The 23,129-nt window shown below is 42.4% G+C and overlaps 1 long non-coding RNA gene across 1 annotated transcript; it reads left to right on the forward strand.

The window, feature by feature from the left end:
* The first annotated feature begins 5,567 nt into the window (after nucleotides 1–5,567).
* Nucleotides 5,568–9,513, forward strand: LOC309632013. The gene is made up of 2 exons (XR_014246699.1): nucleotides 5,568–9,340; nucleotides 9,379–9,513. It is a non-coding gene; the product is annotated as an uncharacterized lncRNA (long non-coding RNA).
* The last annotated feature ends 13,616 nt before the right edge of the window (nucleotides 9,514–23,129 follow it).

The raw sequence follows: 23,129 nt of genomic DNA on the forward strand, positions 1-23,129 counted from the left end.
AGGCACGGACATTGCTACGATCAATCCACCATAGTCTGTAAGAGAATAGGCAAAATAATTGTTTTTTAAAGATAGGACAGGAAGCCCTGTTGACAACATCATTCACATAGTTGAGCTGAAAACAAAATTAGCAAGATTGACGCATCTTTTTCACAGTGTTGCAGTGTGTTCTTATTGTTGAATGAATCCAAACCATGTCTCAGGTGTTGTTTCTGTCCACCTCACAGGCCTGTCCAAATTCCAACATCTTTCCTAGTGTGTGTAATTGTGCTCTACCTTAAGAAAGCCCTGGGTATGAACACTCGAACTGTCAAAAGAGAAATTAGGATGCTACTCTTTGATTGACAATAATTCTTTTCATTTTTAACAGAAGGTTTTATTACAGACTTCCTAGAAATAATGAGTTTTCTATTTACCATATAATTTACTTCGTAGAAATTTGGCATGGACATTTTCTGGGCACTCCTATCACCAGAAACATGACACATCCGTATTTCTCTCAGGACTCCTTACGTATTAAGATGATACTCGTAGTTTTTCTTTTTTTTTTCTTTTCGGCCGCACCGCATGGCATGTGGAACTTCCCTGATCAGGGTTCGAACCTGTGTCCCCTGTAGTGGAAGCGTGGAATCTTAACCACTGGACCACCAGGGAAGTCCCATACTCTTAGTTTTGTTTCTTCACCAGGTTTATAATATATGAAAAAGCCAAACTTGCAACAATAGTACCTTTTTTTTTTTCTTTTTAAGGAAGTCAGACCACACTGGGCCTAGGGAAGAAAGCACTGACCAAAGGCTCAACAGATGGGAGCTATAGCCTCCGTTCAGTGAGATGGCACAGGTACTAGAAAGAATAGCAAGCTTGGAGCCAGGAGATGTGGGTCTGGATCTCACCTACAAATATTTTCCTTTCTTTTTTTTTCTTAAATTTAATTTAATTTTATGTTTTTATACAGCAGGTTCTTATTAGTTACCTATTTTATACACATTAGTGTATACATGTCAATCCCAGTCTCCCAATTCATCACACCACCACCACCCCCCCAACACACAGCCCACTTTCCCCCCCTGGTGTCCATACGTTTGTTCTCTACAGCTGTGTCTCTATTTCTGCCTTGCAAACGGGTTCACCTGTACCATTTTTCTAGATTCCACATATATGCACTAATATACGGTATTTGTTTTTCTCTTTCTGACTTACTTCACTCTGTATGACAGTCTCTAGGTCCATCCACCTCTCTACAAATGACCCAGTTTCATTCCTTTTCATGGCTGAGTAATATTCCATTGTATATATGTACCACATCTTCTTTATCCATTCGTCTGTCGATGGGCATTTAGGTTGCTTCCATGACCTGATTATTGTAAATAGTGCTGCAGTGAACATTGGGGTGCATGTGTCTTTTTGAATTATGGTTTTCTCTGGGTATATGCCCAGCAGTGGGATTGCTGGGTCATATGATAATTCTACTTTTAGTTTTTTAAGGAACCTCCATACTGTTCTCCATAGTGGCTGTATCAATTTACATTCCCACCAACAGTGCAAGAGGATTCCATTTTCTCCACACCCTCTCCAGCATTTGTTGTTTGTAGATTTTCTGATGGTGCCCATTCTAACAGGTGTGAGGTGATACCTCATTGTAGTTTTGATTTGCATTTCTCTAATAATTAGTGATGTTGAGCAGCTTTTCAAGTGCTTCTTGGCCATCTGTATGTCCTCTTTGGAGAAATGTTTATTTAGGTCTTCTGCCTATTTTTGGATTGGGTTGTTTGTATTTTTAATATTGAGCTGCATGAGCTGTTTATATATTTTGGAGATTAATCCTTTGTCCGTTGATTTGTTGGCAAATATTTTTTCCCATTCTGAGGGTTGTCTTTTCTTCTTGTTTTTAGTTTCCTTTGCTTTGCAAAAGCTTTTAAGTTTCATTAGGTCCCGTTTGTTTATTTGTTTTTATTTCCATTACTCTAGGAGATGGATCAAAAAAGATCTTGCTGTGATTTATGTCAAAGAGTGTTCTTCCTATGTTTTCCTCTAAGAGTTTTATAATGCCCGGTCTTACATTTATAACTTTAATCCATTTTGAGTTTATTTTTGTGTATGGTGTTAGGGAGTGTTCTAATTTCATGCTTTTACATGTAGCTGTCCAGTTTTCCCAGCACCACTTACTGAAGAGGCTGTCTTTTCTTCATTGTATATCCTTGCCTCCTTTGTCATAGATTAGTTGACCATAGGTGTGTGGGTTTATCTCTGGGCTTTCTATCCTGTTCCATTTATCTATATTTCTGTTTTTGTGCCAGTACCATATTGTCTTGAAATATTTTCCTTTTTACAAGACATCATTTAATTCTTCTTGCCTCCCGTTCATTAGGGTACGTACCGCCAGTGTCTGCCATTACACAATTTTCTTTGTTGACCGTGTGATTCTCTGCTGTGATTCCCTTTACAGTTTCCATTTCTGTAAAGTGGGGCTAATGGTCCTCACTTTGCCAATTTCACTGGATGGCAAGGATCAATGAAAAAAATCGGAAGTGAGTTTCTTGTCAAGCTCCTGAAGCTTGAACTTGAGAGTACCTCACTTACACAGCTTTCTTCAAGATAATTTTGTATTCATAATTTTGAATCTACCAGAGTTTCTTAAGGAGGGTCCTTAAGAGAAAAAAAGAATCAGGAGAGCCCTCAATGTTGGTGTCCTTCAGGACGCCACAATCTGAGTCTGCCTCCAGACATAACATGTAAGGAAATACTTTATTAGGACTCTAGAGCTGAGGATTGGGGATGCAGTTCTTTCATTTAGGCTTTCACTTCTAATTAAATGCATATACTTCTGGAATCGGTAGCACACAAAGTCTTATCTGTCATTTATACTCTGGAGTGTGTGAGTTAGAGCTTTTCCTGAGAGCAGGTTTTGACAGACAGGGAAAGAAGAGAAAGCATGAAATGTGAGATCCTAAAATGAGTGGGGGAGAAGCCAGAAAGAGAAAGGAGGGTGATAGCCGAGGTAAGACTCGGGCAATGACCAAACAGAAAAGATGCCGCCATCATCCCGGAGTAGGACTCTGGACACCTGTAGCTCTTGGACCTGAGGTGAGGTCTGGAGACACTAGGGGAAGGGGTAGAAAGTCATACAACCAAAAAAAAAAAAAAAAGGAAAGTCATACAACCAAATGCTAACAAAGCATTTATCTTTGGGTGGCATGAATATTTTTATTTTCCTTTTTTGTATGTGTATACTTTTATTCTCCCCCAGTTATAAAATAGACATGAATTGGCTATATCAGCACTTTTTTCACATTTGAGAAATATTTTACACTTCAGAGCAAAGAGGACAGAGAAGACACCTCACACACTGTTGTACCAAAGCTAGACTGAATGGCTTAGGGCTTAGATAATGTTTCAAATGAAGGCCCTTTCTCCTGGGTGGTTTTGTATTTCCAGACACACATACCTAACTGAAAGAAGCATTTTCCTCATTGAAGCTGATTCAGGCTAAACACAGGTTTTAAAGCTATGTAAAATTGAATCTAGTTTTCTTATAGATGCTATTAAGAGACCATTAGGATAGAAACCTTTACCAGGGCTCATTCAGTTTAATTCAATTCAATTCTACAACCCTTATTTCTCGAGTGCCGGCACGTGGGAGGTATCAAAATGAGTAAGGCTTGATCCCTGCCCTCAAGATGCTCCAAGTAAAGTGGATGAGAGAGGTGCAAAGGCAAGAGCCATCACGCTGTCTGCGATGAGTGCTGTAGCCCTGTTAACTCTGGCCCCCCCAGTCTATTGGTCCTGACCCCAGAGACAGAGGGAATTTTGGACAGCACTTCCTATATAAGGCAACTTCTCTCTGCATCGCCGCCAACGTAGATGAAGATCAAACTGCAGCTCTCATTCCCCACCTTGGGTTTTAAAACCTTGGTCCCATTCTCTGGCTCTCCCATGGAGACCTCATCCCTAAGTATGCTGGAATATCCTGGAACACTCTGTCTCCTTCAGACCCACCAGCCTTTCCTGCTTTGCTTCCATTAGTTTCCATTCGCACTCCCCTCTTAACAAAAAGGGGAGTGAAATTCAAAATGCCTGTATGTGATTTGCTCCAGTTTCTCCTACCTTCTTTTGCCCAAACTTCTATTAAGTCCCATGAAATAGAGGCACAGAATGTGGAGGGAGCAGAGGAAAAAATGAATTCCAACTGGAGTGGGGTATCCGAGAAAGCTTTCTGGAGGAGGTGCTCTTTTATTTGGGCCTGGAAAGGTAGGTGTGATTTCAGAAGGTGAGAACAATGCTTTCTGGCACTGGGATCTCCGTAAAGAAAGGGCAAACGGAAGGTGGGTTTGGGGATGGCAGATTTGGCGTCTGCTTTGGGCTGGGTGCACTGCTGTGGAGGAGCGTGGCTCAGAGGAGGGAATTAAAGGTGGAGAGATGATTTGCAGCTATGCTGCAAAGGGTCCAGGATGCCAGTCTAAGTGTTTTAAAGTGATCCTTCATGCAAAGGAGATAACCCTAAAATGTGGTTGAGAGCAGAGCATCACAGAGTCCTGTGTGTGGAGAGTGAGCACAGAATCCCCCCCAGAAAGCCTCTCCACACAGCTTTTATTCTTAGATCCTCTCCATAAACCAGCTTGCCTAGAATGAGGCCTAGGAGCCAACGGTGCTATAACAGAACTTCCTAATCGGCCCCCAGCGGCCCGCAAAAGTATATGCTCTCAGGGCCAAGAGCAATGTTTATTGAGTCTAGGCCAGATCCACGGGAGTGTGCTGGTAAGCCTCAAGGCCCTGAAACTTCATGAAAAATCACTCTGTGTCCAATTTAAATGCATGAACCCAGGAGCCTGCCCTGAGTAAAGGGAACATGTTGTGAAAAGCAGATTTCTTATTTTTTTTGTGAAAAAGGCCAGGTAGTCACTCTTGCCAACCTCCGTCACAGGCTGAAGAAAGTCAGATTCAGCTCATAAGGAGGCAAACAGATCTCAGGGAAGGAACACATTAAAAGAATAATCCCTCCGGAGTCGTTGGGAAAATTGCCTGTGCTGATCCACGATGGAAAAGACAAAGTGCGTTTGATGAGTTCAGCTGAATAAAATCCTGGAAAATTGTCCGAGTTAAAAAAAATGTCAAAGCAGAGCTTAAAAGCATCAGCAGGCTTTTGCGAGTCGGGAAATAGCAGGTTTGTGCACGCACATGCACACACACGTGCAGGGGCAATTCGCGTCTTAATGGTGTGTCTTTTTGTCAGATGGTGCCTCTAACCCGGGGTAGTATCTTTTTTTTTTTTTTTTTAATAAATTTATTTATTTATTTATTTATGGCTGTGTTGGGTCTTCGTTTATATGCGAGGGCTTTCTTTAGTTGTGGCGAGCGGGGGCCCCTCTTCATCCCCGTGCGCGGGCCTCTCACTGTCGCGGCCTCTCTTGTTGCGGAGCACAGGCTCCAGACGCGCAGGCTCAGTAGTTGTGGCTCACGGGCCCAGTTGCTCCGCGGCATGTGGGATCTTCCCAGACCAGGGCTCGAACCCGTGTCCCCTGCATTGGCAGGCAGATTCTCAACCACTGCACCACCAGGGAAGCCCCGGAGTAGTATCTTTATTGCTCATTTCCTACAGGGAGAGGGAAGTGGAGGGCTAGTGAGAGGCGTGAATCTGAAAACGGACTCCAGGAGTGAAAGAAATCATATGGTCTTTTTCACTGGGAGGAGCCCGAGTCCTTTGTGTTTTGTTATTGTTGAAAGAGTTGAAGCATTGAGTCTTGTGGGTGGGACTTAATCTTGAGTTTTTATGGCTACGTCTTAAACATAGAATAAAGACAACTGAAATGCATTTGGGGGGCATGTGTCCAGGGGAAGAAACAGAATTCTTACTGTTTACCTTCACCTGTTGTGTGTTCTCTGTTCTTGGGACAGAGGCCACGAGAGGGAGGAGAGGAGAGAAGAACTACCTGCTCACTCCCTTCCAGTCCCCTGGACTTCCTTCTACAACACCTGGTCAGGGTGCAGTATAGGTCTTGCGCCCCGTGGCCCAGATCTCAGGGCATCCAGAGGTGCTGGGAACTCTGGGCATCTATCTCCACGGATGGGCCTCGGGTGGCAAGGCCAACCTGCCCGCTGCCCTCAAAGATTCCGGCTGGGCAACGGCTGCCACAGCAAAGCAAGCAGCTGAAGGTCTGGGACTCAGGTGAGGCCAAGTGCATCTCAGGAGGCCTATGAGATAGTCTTAGAAAGGGAGGAGCCAAAGACGGTCACGCTGGGTTATTATAAAGGCCTGTACTCTGACTGGATTATCTAACAACCTTAGGAAGACAGAGAAGTGTTTGTAACAGGTCTCATAGTTGACTGGGTTTGGGGTACATCAACCCATAGAGCTTTTATGCAGGGATTGTCATCCAAGAGTATGAAGGTAGGAAATTATTTTGAAGGCTTTGTTCAATGTCCTCTCTTGTTATAATGATGCAGCATCACTGTGTGTATATCCAGAGTTTTACCAGGGGCTTGTTCAGCCGGGGAAAGGGGCCCTAACGAGAGCAGGCCCAGGATTGCCTCTCTGGAATGTGCCTCATCCCTGGGTTTTAATTGAACATTTACTAGATACCAGGTCTTGTGCGAGAAGAAGGACAAGGACAAGAGCACACAGAGCCTGCTTTCTAGGCCCTCACTTTGCAGAGGGAGAGGCCTTCACTGGCCTGATGGACTCACACGAAGGAGGGCCCATGGTTTACTCTCAGGACCCTTGACATCTACTTCTTGAGTGGACCTCGCTCCCCTCAAGTCCTTGCTCAGCTGCCACCTTCTCAAAGAGACCTACCCTATTTTTAAACTACGGTACCTCTCATCCCTTCATGCTGCTCTACCCTTTTTTCCATACATGCATCTGCTAACATACCAACCACATAGTTTACTTAGTCTTTGAACTATTATTTATGAACAGTTTCTTCCCCCAGGAATGGAAACCCCACAAGGCAGAGATTTTTACTGATGTATCCTAAATATCTACTTGTAACCGACTGATAGTATAACCGTAAGCACAGTCTGGGTCCCTGGGTTACCTGACTGGGGTTGGCCTGCGCTCCCTCTGGATTGCCCCTGAGCCAGGCTGTCTGTTCTGCAGCTCAGAGCACAGCTTCTTTCCCCCCATTTTGTGGAAGAGCATTGATTCCTTGTTAGGAGCTGGAATCTGGGGTTACATCTTATAAAGCTCTGTTCCTAGGCTGGGAAGAGAGACTGTTTCTCTCCCCTTTCTGATTTATCTCTGATCGTGGTGTCTGGGATTTCATAGGTAAGTGCTCAATTAATGTTTATTGAAATGAAACTTAGTTGGCAATGACATTTCATCTCTCTTTTCCCAAACATGGAAAAAGCCTTACTGTCTCTGTCACCCAGGATTTGCCTCTCTCTGTGTCTGCAGACATGGCCTTGGGGAGCGAAAGGCTGGTCTTGAGTGTGTGTAGAGCGGGTGATTCTGGTTCCTCAGCACTGGTTTTCACCACAGCTTCTCCCTCTTCTGTTCCTAAAATTCCCCCCTAATGAGTTGCCCAAGACCCTGCAGATGCCTGCTGCCTTGCTGTCCTTGCTGACATCTCTGAGTCAGCCTAGATTTAATACACCCCTCCTTGCCGATTGGGTCCCAGATCTCCACCGTCAGAAACAGTATTTACATCTCTCAGTTCCTTCCTAGGTTACCCAAGATAAGCAAGGGGAGGAAGTAAAAAAAAGGGCATTAGGACCAAGAGGTGCCTGTAGGAACTCGAATGGGTCATCAGGTCTTTCTGGGCCAAGAGTCACATCTTGGATTTGCACTTGGTGGTGGGTTCCCTTTCCAAGAGTCAGCAGCCTGCAACCGAGCAAGGTGAGGAATTGCAGCAGAAATTCCCTACAACTGCTTCAGTTCTGGAGGCTGACTGCAGATGCTTCCAGCCGCTTTTCCCCTCTTGCCTGGGGCTTCTAGGAACTGTGCAGACAGTTAGTGATACTGCAAGGGATCTCTCTGTGGCTGTCAGGCGAGAGTTACACATGGGGAAGAAGGCCCTCTCACCAAGCTAGAGCCAATCTCTGCAGCCCAGACGGGGCTGTAGAGGGGTATCTGGTGTTTAACCAGATAGTCGTTTGTCCAGTTGTTATAACCAAGGGAGGGAGGCCATTCCTTCGTGCTGCTGCTTCTCTGGGAAAGTGTCTTTACAGTTAGAGCCAGATGAAATGGGATTGAGCCAGAGTGGGAGGGCAGGGCAGGGAGTCCACGTCCTTTCAGTGGGAGAACATTCCCCCGAACTAGGATTCCCCCGCCTCAAGACTTCGACTGCTGTGGTTGTCAGTGCTCACTGGCCGTTTGGAGGGTGGATCACTTTGGGGGCCCAGATCCCTATATTAGCCCCTAGCAAGTGATTGATGTCCTTTGAGAGAATGAGGAGAAGAAAGCTGAAGGAGGTAAGGAAATAGGACACTTGGTCCAAACGGTGTTTCATCTGCCTTTTTTCTCCAGTCTGCTGCCTTGCCAGGACATTCCCCATACCTCTGCCGTACAGCTCGCTGTATGCCTAATCCCTACACTTTCTCTAACCCTAACAAAATAGAATAGGAAGTGGTCATCAACTCCAGCTGGGTCTCAGCAGAAACATCTGAAGTTGTCATCACCTTCAGGTTCTGAGTCAGCGAAAGGGGAGGGATGTCAGCTCCAACCACACCATCAAATTCTGCTCTAGGGGCTGCTTCTCATCACACCCAAGTTCAGGCAGCAGGGTTGACCCACTGGCAGCATGAGGCTGGGATTCCGTGGAGAATCCCATCACCATCAGGAAGCTCCACACCGTCCCAGTTCTCCTCATCTCAGGCCAGGTTCAGGGGGATGCGGAGGGGAGAGTGGAGAGGTGGGTGTGTGGCCAGTTTAATCCTTGCCAGGGCCTCAGTTCAATTTTGCATGCCTATTGCAAAAGCCAGTGTAATCTTACTGAGAACAAGGCACTGGTTTAAAAGGAGAAGAAAAGATTAAAAAGGAAATAAATCCTAGATGTTTCTTTTGATGTTTGGCTTTCCTTTTCTGGAACTGGGATAGTCAACCCTATATCATGCTAGATATGGCCGGCAATTTAGACTGATTTATTTAGGTGGAAATTGATTTTTTAAATCTCTTGTATGATAGCGCCAACAGACTCCCACCTATGGGCGTAACTAAGTTACAAGTGCCTGCTGGGTCTGGGAAATCCGTAAAAGCAGTTCTAACCCAGGCTTTGCTGTCTATTAATATTGTTGTTGCTTATCTGTGTATCATGATCATTTCCAAATATTTGTTGTGGCCCCTATGAACCATATAAGGAGCCTACAATAGGTAGAAATAACAGTTATATAAGTACCTCTCTTTCTTGTTGTTGCCCTGAAATGATTTCAATTCTTGGCCAAGAGGCATGTTCAGTGTCATCTCTATTTGTTTCCTACTAGATCTTTCTAAAAGAATTGGCTTCTCAGTGTGTAGTGCTTGGCAATAGCATCTGTTTGGAAATGTCTGGTCACCTACTTTAGGTAGAGAAGATTCCTTCATAGGAAAAAAAAAAAAAAAATATATATATATATATATATATATATATATATATATATATGAAGAGAGGCGAGGAGAGAGAGAGACAGAGAGAGAGAGAGAGAGACGCCTGAAAGTACGGGAACCATCTAACCAGTATCTATAGTATCTTTTCTGAAATGGTCAGCTGTACCCCAGGGACTTCCCTGCATAGCCTGAGGATTGGGGAGAATAAATCATATTTCATTTGTTTCTTCTCCTCTGATGGGTGCCCCATGACACTATGATCCCTTGGACTGATGTCTGGTAGAAGAAACATTAAATGAAGAATGAAATGCTTCCAGTTAATTCCATTATACCATTTACTGACATCCTCCCTGTGCTCAATCTATCCCCAGGGGACTTTCTACAGGGGGGGCACATCTGATGGGAAATACAGATTGTGTGGTCCTAATAAGTCAGCGAATGTCATCATGAGTGCTGGGCTTGGCAATGGAGATGTCACTCCAAGAGCCCACAGAACTGGACAGATTCTTGTTCTTCCTCTATGTACCGCGCTCTGTGAGCTTGGGAAAGTTTGCAAAGGCTAGGTTAGTGTCATGTAATTGCAGCATTATTTACATCCTGAAAATTACACTGGATAGAAGACCCATGTTCAGACCTGTTCCTACCAGTCAGCAGTTTGTAGTTCTCAGTAGCCTTCAGTCTCCTTGGGCATAAAATGTGGATAACCATAGTCACTTTTTTGAAAACTTTGAGGCCACATTCACATGTAAGCCATCATTACAGTATGCCCCATTATGCCCCCTTTCTTTTCTCCTAAATAGTGGAGCAGTCTCTTTAACCAGAACTAGTACTTTGCTGAGGTATCTATCTTCTTGTTTCCCCTTCACATTGCCTGTTACAGCTCTTCTGACAAGCAGTGGGAAACCGCCCACTTCAGTCCCCTCTTTTAGAGGTAAAAAGCCAAGGTGGCAACTGATCTTGCTGTGAAGAGTTGAGGGATTTTTTAATTGTAAGAATCTAGGTGATTTTTTTGGTTTTTTTTGCCTGCCTATAACCCTCTCAAGGTGAAACCCAACAGGGATAATTAAGGTAAAATCAGCAATAACATCCTTCATTGAACTTCCAGAACTGTATGGAACTTCCATATAAAAACATTTAACCCATAGATTGTATTCATTAATTGAATAATAAAAATTAAAATAGTATGCTCCTTTATTATTGCTAACTTGGGGAAACTAACCATACCATTCTAGTCTGAATGTTGGCGCACTTAGGAAACCGAAGCTTCCTCATTTATCATACTGGATTTGACAATTGATAAGGCGTCTCACTGGTCTCTGCCCTAAAATGCATAGGTGTTGCAGTGGGAGGGAACTTCAGTGAGTCAGTGATTTCGACTCGGAAGGCCTGGACCACCAGAAGGAAGCACAAGTTGGCTACTGTGGGAAGGTGACCTATGTCTTGGTTACACAGATCTTTAGGTGATTAAAATAATATCAAGGACTTGAAGTTCAAGTCATAAGAAGCCTAGAACACAGAGTCCTAGATTTAGAGCTGGAAGGCACTTTAGAGATCATCTAAACTCCTGCCACTCAAAAGTCTGGTCCAAGGGCTGGCACCATCTGCGTCATCTGGGAGCTGGTTAGAAATGCAGAACCTCAGGTCCCACCCTGACCTACTGAATCAGTGTCTGTATGTAGCAAAATCCCCAGGAAGCTGGAAGGTATATTAAAGTTTTAGATGCCTGGTCTAACCCATTCCTCTTGTTGTATGGATGAACGAAGTAAGTCACAGCAAGTCTAAGTGACATCAAGCAATGCTGATTCAAGGAGACAGTTCTCATTGGTTCAACTAAAATTTCTACACTATTTGTATAAATGGGATAGTACCACTTTGTATAAATGTGGTACCAAAGTACCACACTTCTCCTGGTGGCAGTTTATTCTGATTGCAGGTCAAGTGCTTAGATGCCTTAGAAAAGGAAACTGTGAGCATGACAGCACAGAGGAAAGTAGCTTTGCATCCACCGCCTATGGTAATACAGCACAGTGTTGAGATGGGGTTCACCTCAGGGCCTCTGCTCCTGCCGCTTCCTCTGCCTGGGATGCCCCACCTCTGAATCTTCACATAGCAGACTCCACATTATCTCCCAAGTCTCATCTTTGGAGAAGCTTTTCTTGGTCACTCTATCTGGAACCAACTTCTCTCCCCATCCCAATCCCCTCAGTCATTCTCTATCCCCATGGTCTTGCTTTTTTTTTTAATTCATGGCAATTATTAAATGAAATTATTTAGTTTAACAATTAATTGTCTGTCTTCCCTCCCAAAGCATGTTCCTTTGATGAGAGCAGGGACCTTGCTTTGCTTGTACACTGCCGCATCTCTACTCACCAAACACAGAGCTTGACACAGTACATGCTCAATAATTATTTGCTAAGTGAATGAATAAGTAATTGAGGACAGAGCCTGCCATATTTATGATGAACATAATCATCAAAAAGAACTAACATTTATTGACTTTAGCAATGTGTAGGGAGGGCACTGTGCTACAGGCTTTATACATGGTCTCATTTAATTTTTTATTATCAAAAGCAAGAACTAGTGTTAAAAAAAGAACTAGTGTTGACTGCTTGGAAATTGTAACCTTAAATGTCTCTTCCTAAAATTGGGGGAAATTATTGAAATCTGGACTTGACTTTAGGATATTTCCCTAAAGGAAAGCATTGAGTGGCCCTCTGCACAAAGTGGTCCACACTGGGGGAGGATCTCAAGGATCCAGGCTGAACTGGTTGGACCCGGGAGTTCACCATACCCATTGCTGTGTCTTGGCTCCCTTGATGGTTTTTCTTTGAGCACATGAATAGGGACAACCAGCCTTAGAGGCATGGCTTGGAATGAAATGTCCTGGTACACTTTTCAAAGCAATGATGGAAAAATGCATTCTTGCTTACCCCTTGCATGACCTGCAAAGCCATTTGTAACAGAAAATAACTTGTGCATGGAGGACATGATGCCAACCAGAGGACAACCCTTGATCTTCATTTTTCACCAAAGAAACAAAGCAAACAGGTCAATTTTGGCTTCAATCATCAAGTACATTTCATGGTACCTATGGAGAGAGGAAGGGCAATAAACTTGCCCTCATCATGGCCATTCAGTACTCCTCAATATTTTTTATTTTTATTTTTTTGCTATTTAAAATGTCTTAAAGTGCTCAGTCCTGATCTCACTCTCCATCTCACCTTCCACCAGCTCCACACATCCATTCCAGACAGCTGCGACCGGCTGACTCAGTAGGACGAGGCCCACAAACGGATCAGGAAGTCGGCCACTGTCCCCGATTTCTTTTTTTTTTTATTCAAACAGGAAGTCACAAAAATTATAATCATCCTCATAATCATCCCAAGTAGCAGGAGGATGGAGGGAAAAACAACTTGAGTAAATGTGTTTCATTCCAGAGAAGAGCTTTTTAAAAAACTGTTTAACATTTAAAGTTCTATTATTATTTTTGGCATCATGTTGAGTCCATGCCTCTTTTTTGGCTACTTTTCTAGTACTTTATGTATCTGGAAGCAAAATTTGCAACCAGTTTCAGTAACTCTGGGAAAGATCTTTTGGTGTAATTATAGGAGGTATTTAAATGCTGTCTAAATGTTATTTGGTATACTCATCAAACAAGAGGTACAACTTGAAATGATCATATAAAATGACCTATAATTTATGTTTATACATCATAAACATTAAAAATGCCTCCAGCATTAGTCTCTGCAGAATTATATAACTTCAAAAAACAAATCTAATAATAATTACCCATAAATTCCAAGTTAATTACCCAATGCAAAAAACAGATGGGTATACAAGACTGTGGGTGGTTCCTTCCTTCACATGGTCAGTCGTGGAGCTTGGTATCTTTATTTTTTTTTTCTTTTTTTTTTTTTTCATAAAATGAACAGTGTATTTCACATCTAGATCAAGAAACAAAACATTGCCAGGAACACAGAAGTTCCTCTCATGTTTCTTTTCCAGGCACAACTCCCTCAAAGGTAGCCACTGTCCCCAATTTCTTTTTTTTTTTTAGTCAAACAGGAAGTCACAAAAATTATAATCATCCTCATCAGTTCACTCAGTCCCATGTAATTAATTTTTTTTATCTTGATCTTTTGTTAGCACTTGTATGAATTCATCAGTTTTCCATCAGAGTTCTGAAAATGCTTATTCATTCAGTTCAGCAGTATAGTCAGTTACCTTGAGAAGAAAGTGTAATCTGCTGTTTTTGGATGGAATGTCCTATAAATATCAATTACATCTATCTGGTCTGTTGTGTCATTTAAAGCTTCTGTTTCCTTATTTATTTTCATTTTGGATGATCTGTCCATTGGTGTAAGTGAGATGTTAAAGTCCCCCACTATTATTGTGTTACTGTCAATTTCCTCTTTTATAGCTGTTAGCAGTTGCCTTATGTATTGAGGTGCTCCTGTGTTGGGTGCATATATATTTATAATTGTTATATCTTCTTCTTGGATTGATCCCTTGATCATTATGTAGTGTCCTTCCTTGTCTCTTGTAACATTCTTTATTTTAAAGTCTATTTTATCTGATAAGAGTGTAGCTACTCCAGCTTTCTTTTGATTTCCATTTGCATGGAATATCTTTTTCCATCCCCTCACTTTCAGTCTGTATGTGTCCCTAGGTGTGAAGTGGGTCTCTTGTAGACAGCATATATGTGGGTCTTGTTTTTGTATCCATTCAGCAAGCCTGTGTCTTTTGGTTGGAGCATTTAATCCATTTACATTTAAGGTAATTATCAATATGTATGTTCCTATGACCATTTTCTTAATTGTTTTGGGTTTGTTTTTGTAGGCCCTTTTCTTCTCTTGTGTTTCCCACTTAGAGAAGTTCCTTTAGCATTTGTTGTAGAGCTGGTTTGGTGGTGCTGAATTCTCTTAGCTTTTGCTTGTCTGTAAAGCTTTTGATTTCTCCATCAGATCTGAATGAGATCCTTGCCGGGTAGAGTAATCTTGGTTGTAGTTTCTTCCCTTTCATCACTTTAAGTATATCATGCCACTCCCTTCTGGCTTGTAGAGTTTCTGCTGAGAAATCAGCTGTTAACCTTATGGGAGTTCCCTTGTATGTTATTTGTCGTTTTTCCCTTGTTGCTTTCAATAATTTTTCTTTGTCTTTAATTTTTGCCAATTTGATTGCTATGTGTCTCGGCGTGTTTCTCCTTGGGTTTATCCTATATGGGACTCGCTGTGCTTCCTGGACTTGGGTGGCTATTTCCTTTCCCATGTTAGGGAAGTTTTCGACTATAATTTCTTCAAATATTTTCTCTGGTCCTTTCTCTGTCTCTTCTTCTGGGACCCCTATTATGTGAATATTGTTGCATTTAATGCTGTCCCAGAGGTCTCTTAGGCTGTCTTCATTTCTTTTCATTCTTTTTTCTTTATTCCATTCTGCAGCAGTGAATTCCACCATTCTGTCTTCCAGATCACTTATCCATTCTTCTGCCTCAGTTATTCTGCTATTGCTTCCTTCTAGTGTAGTTTTCATTTCAGTTATTGTATTGTTCATCTCTGTTTGTTTGTTCTTTAGTTCTTCTAGGTCTTTGTTAAACATTTCCTGCATCTTCTCGATCTTTGCCTCCATTCTTTTTCTGACGTCCTGGGTCATCATCACTATCATTATTCTGAATTCTTTTTCTGGAAGGTTGCCTATCTCCACTTCATTTAGTTGTTTTTCTGGAGTTTTATCTTGTTCCTTCATCTGGTACATAGCCCTCTGCCTTTTCATCTTGTCTATCTTTCTGTGAATGTGGTTTTTGTTCCACAGGCTGCAGGATTGTAGTTCTTCTTGCTTCTGCTGTCTGCCCTCTGGTGGATGAGGCTATCTAAGAGGATTGATGGGAGGGACTGGTGGTGGGTAGAGCTGACTGTTGCTCTGGTGGGCAGAGCTCAGTAAAACTTTAATCCACTTGACTGTTGATGGGTGGGGCTGGGTTCCCTCCCTGTTGGTCGCCTGAGGCGACCCAACACTGGAGCCTACCTGGGCTCTTTGGTGGGGCTAATGACAGACTCTGGGAGGGTTCACGCCAAGGAGTACTTCCCAGAACTTCTGCTGCCAGTGTCCTTGTCCCCACGGTGAGCCACAGCCCCCCCCCACTCCCGCCTCTGCAGGAGACCCGCCAACACTAACAGGTAGGTCTGGTTCAGTCTCCCCTGGGGTCACTGCTCCTTCCCCTGGGTCCCAATGTGCATACTACTTTGTGTGTGCCCTCCAAGAGTGGAGTCTCTGTTTCCCCCAGTCCTGTCAAAGTCCTGAAATCAATTCCCACTAGGCTTCAAAGTCTGATTCTCTAGGAATTCCTCCTCCCGTTGCCGGACCCCCAGGTTGAGAAGCCTGATGTGGGGCTCAGAACCTTCACTCCAGCGGGTGGACTTCTGTGGTATAAGTGTTCTCCAGTCTGTGAGTCACCCACCTACCAGTTATGGGACTTGATTTTACTGTGATTGTGCCCCTCCTACCATCGCATTGTGGCTTCTCGTTCGTCTTTGGATGTGGGGTATCTTTTTTGGTGAGTTCCAGTGTCTTCCTGTCGATGATTGTCCAGCAGCTAGTTGTGATTCTGGTGTTCTTGCAAGAGGGAGTGAGAGCACGTCCTTCTACTCCGCCATCTTGGTTCCTCTCAGCCTCCCGTTTGTTCTTGATACCAGAACCTAAATTTTGGGGGGAGTGATAATGCACTCAGGAGAAAAACTGTATTTCCAAGGCCCCTGTGGTGAGAGGAGGGCCGTATGGCTGGTGGAAGCTGTTGGTATCTTTATTTTAATAAACTTTTTATTAGGGAAAATTACAAACATATACAAAAGTAGAGAGACTATGCACCCAACATCCAGCTTCAACAATTCTCCATTTATTGGCCCTTTGCACAGATGGTGAGAGGAGAAGTTGATGGTGTGACCCTTGTGACAGCTGGAAAGGCAAAACAGTTGTCTCCAATGGCAGGGATGGGTTATCCATATTAACTGTTTGAAGCTGTAGGTAAAGTAGGTAGTTCACAAACTTAATCTCGACTTCTGCCTTAAGGCATCAGGCAAAAAAACATTTCAAGTTTATAAACATTTATTATCTACCATGAGCCCATCATCATCCTAGATTTTGCGATGGATATAAAGTAGTCATTAAAATATCAGAATGGTAGATAGTTCCATTTTTCCTTCCACATATCATCTCCTTGTTACCCCATCCTGCTCTGCATCCTGGGATGCCAAATGGTACTACATCAAAAGTCCCCCCACCCTCTGACTTCTGCTGGGTTGAGCCAAGGGGTGGCAAGGAGAGGGACACCAGCAGGATATTGGAGACTGGGAAGCTAAGTGGGGAGGGTACCAGCTCACATAAGATGTGAGGCAGTGCTAAGCAGCCTCGACTATCCAACCAGTGAGTTTTAGTTGATTCAAAAAGGAATAGTATTGTCAATATCACTCATTCCTAGGGAAATGTAAATTAAGCCACAATGAGATACCACATCACACCCATTAGGAGATATCATGTCATACCCGTTGGGATGGCTATTATTGGAAAAAACAGAGAATATCAACTGTTGGTGAGGATGTGGAGAAATTGGAAACTTTGTGCATTGCTGGTAGAAATGTAAAATGCTGCAGCCACTGTGGAAAACAGTATGGCAGATCCTAAAAAAAGTTGACATAGAATAACCATATGACCTGGCAATTCCATTACTGGTTATATACCCAGAAAAATTGAAAGCAAAGACTGGAACAGATATTTGTATACTTATGTTCATAGCAGCATTATTCAAAATAGCTAAAATGTAGAGAAAACCTGAACATCCATGGATAGATGAATGGATAAACAAAATGTGGTATATACATAAAGTGGAATATTATTCAGCCTTAAAAAGAAATGAAATTCTAATACATGTTATAACAGAGATGAACCTTGAAGACATTATGCTAAGTGAAATAAGACAGACACAATAATGCAAATATTGTATTATTCCACTTATATGAGAAATCTAGAGTAGTCCAATTCATAGAGACAGAAAGTAGATTATAGGTTACCAGAGACTGGGAAGATTGGGGAATGGGGAGTTACTGTTTAATAGGTACAGAGTTTCCATTTGAGAAGATGAAGAAGTTCTGCAGATGCATGGTGGTGATGGTTGCACAACACTGTGAATGTACTTAATGCTACTATATACCTAAAAAAATGGCCGTAATTGTAAATTTTATGGTAGGTGTATTTTACCACAATAAAAAAAAGTAATAGGTAGACTTTGTAGCTTTACCCCAAAGTGAAGATATGGAAATTTGTTTGAAGGAGTAGTTTAGCATCAGTGTATGGGATTAAAATATGTGACCCAGTCTTCCCTCCCCTGCGACTTATATGAGGAACTTTTTTTCAATAAATAGGTACTCATCACTACATGATGAGTAGTTGGTTGAATCCGAGGATGCAGAACCACAAACGTCCAACTGTGATGTTATCTCAGGTTTCCCCTGCGCAGGGGGTGGGTACCCCTTTTCACCACCCCCCATCACTGCACTGTTCAAGTGTCAACACTATTTAACTTCTTACCAAAAAAAACTTCTCCTCCTCCTCCTCCTCCTTCCTCCTCCTTCTCTTCTTCTTCTTCAATTAGTATCTCTGTGTATATAGATGCGTTCTAAGGAGAAGTTGAGAACCAGGAAGCTGGCAATATGGAGACTCTTTCTGCAGGGAATTAGGGCAACCCAAAAAGAGAGGCAGAGAAGGAAAGGTAGTTAACAGAAGTGCTGTCATGAGACGGTGTTTTCCAGGTCTTGTCAAGGAGGTGGTCTGGTCCTTTTCATCGTGGAGACCAGTACCTTTAATTAGGAACTACATTTTCATGTTTTATTTATAGAGACCTGGCCAATAATATTGGCCCAAACACTGGTTGCTATAAGCAAAATTTGCCCTGAGAAGGAGGCTTAATGATCCAAGTGCACAAAGAATTCTGTAAATTGTCTCTTCAATTACAACTTGTTTCAAGGGTGAGGTCTTCAGGATGATATTTTAATAAGGCACATGCCACTTAACATGCCAAAATATCACAGATATTTTCTCCATATACATGGGATAAGCATCAAGTTTACTTAAGAACAAGTGTAATTCTGGAATAAAGAAAAGGGGACTATATCTGAAATGAGAAGACCTGAGTTTGAATCTCAGAGCTGCAGAAAACTAATATGCAAATATACGTTGTTATTATTCCTGTTACATCACTTGTACATTGTTCTCACTTTATAGCAGCTCTGTTCTTTATTCCCATGTAACAGGTGGAGAAATTGGACCTGAGAGAGATTAACTAACTCGGGGAGTAGTTATTAATTGACAGACCGATACTGAACCAAAGCTGCCTTCACAAACACCATAGCTCTTTGGGTTCCATCAGAGGTGTGAAAGGCAGGTGATCATATACGTGAATTTTCCAGAAGACATGATCAGGACGTTCTTTTCCCGCAGTTGTTTTTAGGGCAGGAATGAGAGTAAAGTATTGTGCCAACATATAGGTCCAAGCATACCGTGCATTTCTTGCTTATATTTCTTGTTTAACTTATAATTTAAAAAATATTTTCATATCATGGCTATTTCAATTCAAATAGATGGATGATGGATTTAAGCTCATTTTACAGATGGTGAAATTGAGATACAACTTGACTTTTCACAGATCACAGTTTGCTAGTGGCTAAGTGGGGGTGTGTCCCAGGACCCTCATCTCTGGACTGCTGTTTGTCATGACCATGCAGAGGTGGCTCTATAGTGGTTCTTGGATATGCTTAGGTGGTGGGACCTGGGTGTCACACTGACCTAGGCTAAGCACCATGGAAACACAAACAACAAAAAAAAACAAGCCTTCCCATGCTAGTTTTTCATGTATACAAGTTGTAGTTGCTAATAACAGTGTTTTTATATTTATTTATTTATTTATTTTTTAAAGAGCTTCTGACTTATTTATTTATTTATTTATTTTATTTTTGGGGGGCTGTGTTGGGTCTTCGTTTCTATGCGAGGGCTTTCTCTAGTTGTGGCAAGCGGGAGCCACTCTTCATCGCGGTGCGCGGGCCTTTCACTGTCGCAGCCTCTCTTGTTGCGAGGCACAGGCTCCAGACGCGCAGGCTCAGTAGTTGTGGCTCACGGGCTCAGTAGTTGTGGCTCATGGGCTCCAGATGCGCAGGCTCAGTAGTTGTGGCTCACGGGCCTAGTTGCTCCGCAGCATGTGGGATCTTCCCAGACCAGGGCTCGAACCCGTGTCCCCTGGCAGGCAGATTCTCAACCACTGCGCCACCAGGGAAGACCCGCTAATAACAGTTTTTAAGAAGAAGTTCTTGAAGAAAAACTCAAAGTTGGAAATACAGTATTCACTAACTTTATTTTCTGCAAATAAAGTTTTTGCACAGGAAAAGACAATTGTTAGGTGAATTTTAGAACTAGAAAAGTTCAGACATGCAGATTAAGGTGTTCCTGTTTTTGCTTCTGTAACCAGTCTCCTGCCAGCCAGCATTTCCGTGAGTCACTTACGCTTAAAAGGAAAATCTAACCCTCTTGAAAAGCAAACCCTCTCAAAAGAGTGATCTCTATTAGGAGCCAATGGTATCTCTTTTCACAGTTGATTCCAGCTGCTTCCTTATTCCCACTTCCCAAACAGAGACTCCTAAATACACAGATAGCTGAACCTTATCTTCTGACTTCATTCATTTGATCAACAAATATTTATTAAGCACTTAAAATGTGCAAGCACTATTCTGGTCTCTTGGGATATGTTAGTGAACAAACAGAAGAATCTCTGCCCTCTAGAAACTTATATTCTAGCAACTTTGAAGGTAATTTTCTATTCAGATGTTAATAGCATCCAATATGTTGACTTCTAAGGCAAGTAGAATCTATTATAGTATTCTCAGGTAGAGCTGGTTTCTAACCACAGCCTTTCCATTACCATATCTGCTGGTAAATAATCTGAGTAAGGAATATTGAGAGGAAATATTGTCATAAACTCAATATGGGTTCTTCTGACCTTTGGGCCCTACCTCAGATAGGACAGCTGGGAGCCTGATAGAACTTACTGGCTAGTAGCCCTTAAGAGTTGAGGTTAAATCAGAATCAGAGAAGTATTTTCTTCATGGCAGTCAATGCTGAAGAAATCTTTCCTCCCCCACACCACTCCAAGCATTATATTAACCATTCATTGCCTGTGAATTTCTGACATATATTTTGTTTTTCTGCACAGAGCTTGGTAATGATAAAAAAACCCAAAGGGTTCTGGGTGGAAACAAGCCAGAATGGGGAGGAAAAGGAGGATGGTAGACCAGCTTAATAGCTTATATCCTAAACAGTGTCAAGAGGCACAAAGACAGAAATGTTTTGTCTTTCATGTTGCCTCCCAATCTAGGCCAGTCCTTTTGAAACATAACACAGTCTTGAAAATTTTAAGAGACTCTGCAACTCAAAATCCGAAAGCATAAGGGAAGTGGTGTGGCTTCTTATTTGCTTTGTTAAAGTATAGGTATAAATGAAATCAGTAAGTACATTTTAAAAAGAAGATGTGATGGACTTCCCTGACGATCCAGTGGTTAAGACTTCACCTTCTAATGCATGGGATACGGTTGGATCCCTGGTCAGGGAGATAAGAACCCACATGCCTCGCGGCCAAAAAATAGAAACATAAAACAGAAGCAACATTGTACCAAATTCAGTAAAGACTTTAAAATTGGTCCACATCAAAATAAATAAACAAACAAATAAATAAATAGCAAATGTGGGTCTTCCCTGGTGGTGTAGTGGTTAAGAATCCGCCTGCCAATGCAGGGGACACAGGTTCGAGCCCTGGTCCAGGAAGATCCCACATGTCTTGGAGCAACTAAGCCCGTGCACCACAACTACTGAGCCTGCGCTCCAGAGCCCGCGAGCCACAACTACTAAGCCCGTGTGCCACAACTACTGAAGCCCGCGTGCCTAGAGCCCGTGCTCTGCAACAAGAGAAGCCACCACAATAAGCCCGCGCACTGCAACGAAGAGTAGTCCCCGTTCGCCGCAACTAGAGAAAGCTCAGGCGCAGCAACGAAGACCCAACACGGCCAAAACCAAATAAAATAAATAGATAAATAGCAAATGTGAAAAAAATATTGAGCTTATGCATTTATGAGAGTTCTGACTCATAAGTTGGGGTTTCATTTTTTAAAACAAAAATTGTTATTTTGAGTTAGCTACGGAGTCTATGTCTCTTTCAGCTTAAGAAAATCCTGCAGATTCTGTCCCTTGCGCCCATCATCTAAGTTCTAAAAAGAGTTGCTGTTCAGTAACTGACATGAGAAGCTGACATGAGAAGTTACAATTTTCTTGGTTTTGTAAAAACAAAATGACAGTTGACATTTTGCAACTTTTGAATGTGGGTGGTAGGATGACAAATAGGGGAACGTGTATCATTAAGGCACTCTCAAGAAAGAGACTAAACTCTGGAATGTGTGCTAGGGACAGAGGCAGGAAAGAGGAGAGAGGTTTCTCAGCAGAGCAACTGCTGGGCAGATAGGGTCCGTAGCTGACTGCCGCTGTGCTTACCAAGTGCTTGGATTCTGCAGTGGTATCGAAGCAGTCTCTTGTTCAAAGTTTTTTGTTTTTTTTTTCTTAAAGATACCTAATTAGGATGAATAAAATAGTAGTCTCCTGTGTGAAAACCTTCACTATTGTGACTATTTATCCTAAAAGAGATTTTTAAGTGAATTTTGTTATGTTTCATGCTTTCCTCGCTGATGCATTCTAGACTTTTCCTGTCATGGAACTTCTTGCCTTAATCCTGATGGGCACTTCAATGTAATAAGCGTACAACCTCTTTAGCTATAAACTAGAGGTATAGCTCTTCCCAGATTCAATTTCAGCGAGGTTCTCTTAACCTTTGTTAATTGCATATTGGAAAGATTGCTTGTCTGTCTGCAGTGCTGAGGTGTGTGTGGGTAGAAGTCAGATTCATAAAGAGGTAGGCAGAGAGTTAGCCTGAGTTACTTTGTTCTGACAAGCTTGATTTTGTGTGTGCGCGCTTTCTGGTGGGGGGACATTGTTCATATAAAAAATCAGCCATGAGCTGAGCTACAGGCCCTCCATTCCAATTGTAAGTTTAGGAAATTGAGTTGAAGGTGGTATTGATTAGGTACAAAAGTGATGAATTATGGACTGTCAGGAGCCTTTCATTAATCAGCAGAATTCCCACTGGCATTGATCTGGACTCCATAAGGGCGATTTGGGAGGCAGCTGTACCCATGCTGAAGCCCTGTGCTACAGTCCTTGTCAGAATCCTCCGCAGAGTCTCAAGTCTCTGGGCCAGTAAAAAAGACCATTCCATCACATCGTGCAGCAAATCAGCCCCATTTGCATTTCACCACTGCCCCTTCTCAATATATACTGCCCTAAATATAAATTAGCATTGCCTTAACATTTGGGGGTGGGTGGGAAGCAAATGGTAGTCATTTGAATGGTACATTGAATACTCTACAAAAGCTTTCTGGATCTCTATTAGGAGTCTGATAACATTAACATCATTATAATTCAAATATTACTATAAATGTACATGCATATCCTTAGTCTATCATTCATTGCCTAT

This window comes from Balaenoptera borealis (assembly GCF_965194805.1).
Source record: "Balaenoptera borealis genome assembly, chromosome: 7".
NCBI classification, from domain to species: Eukaryota; Metazoa; Chordata; class Mammalia; order Artiodactyla; family Balaenopteridae; genus Balaenoptera; species Balaenoptera borealis.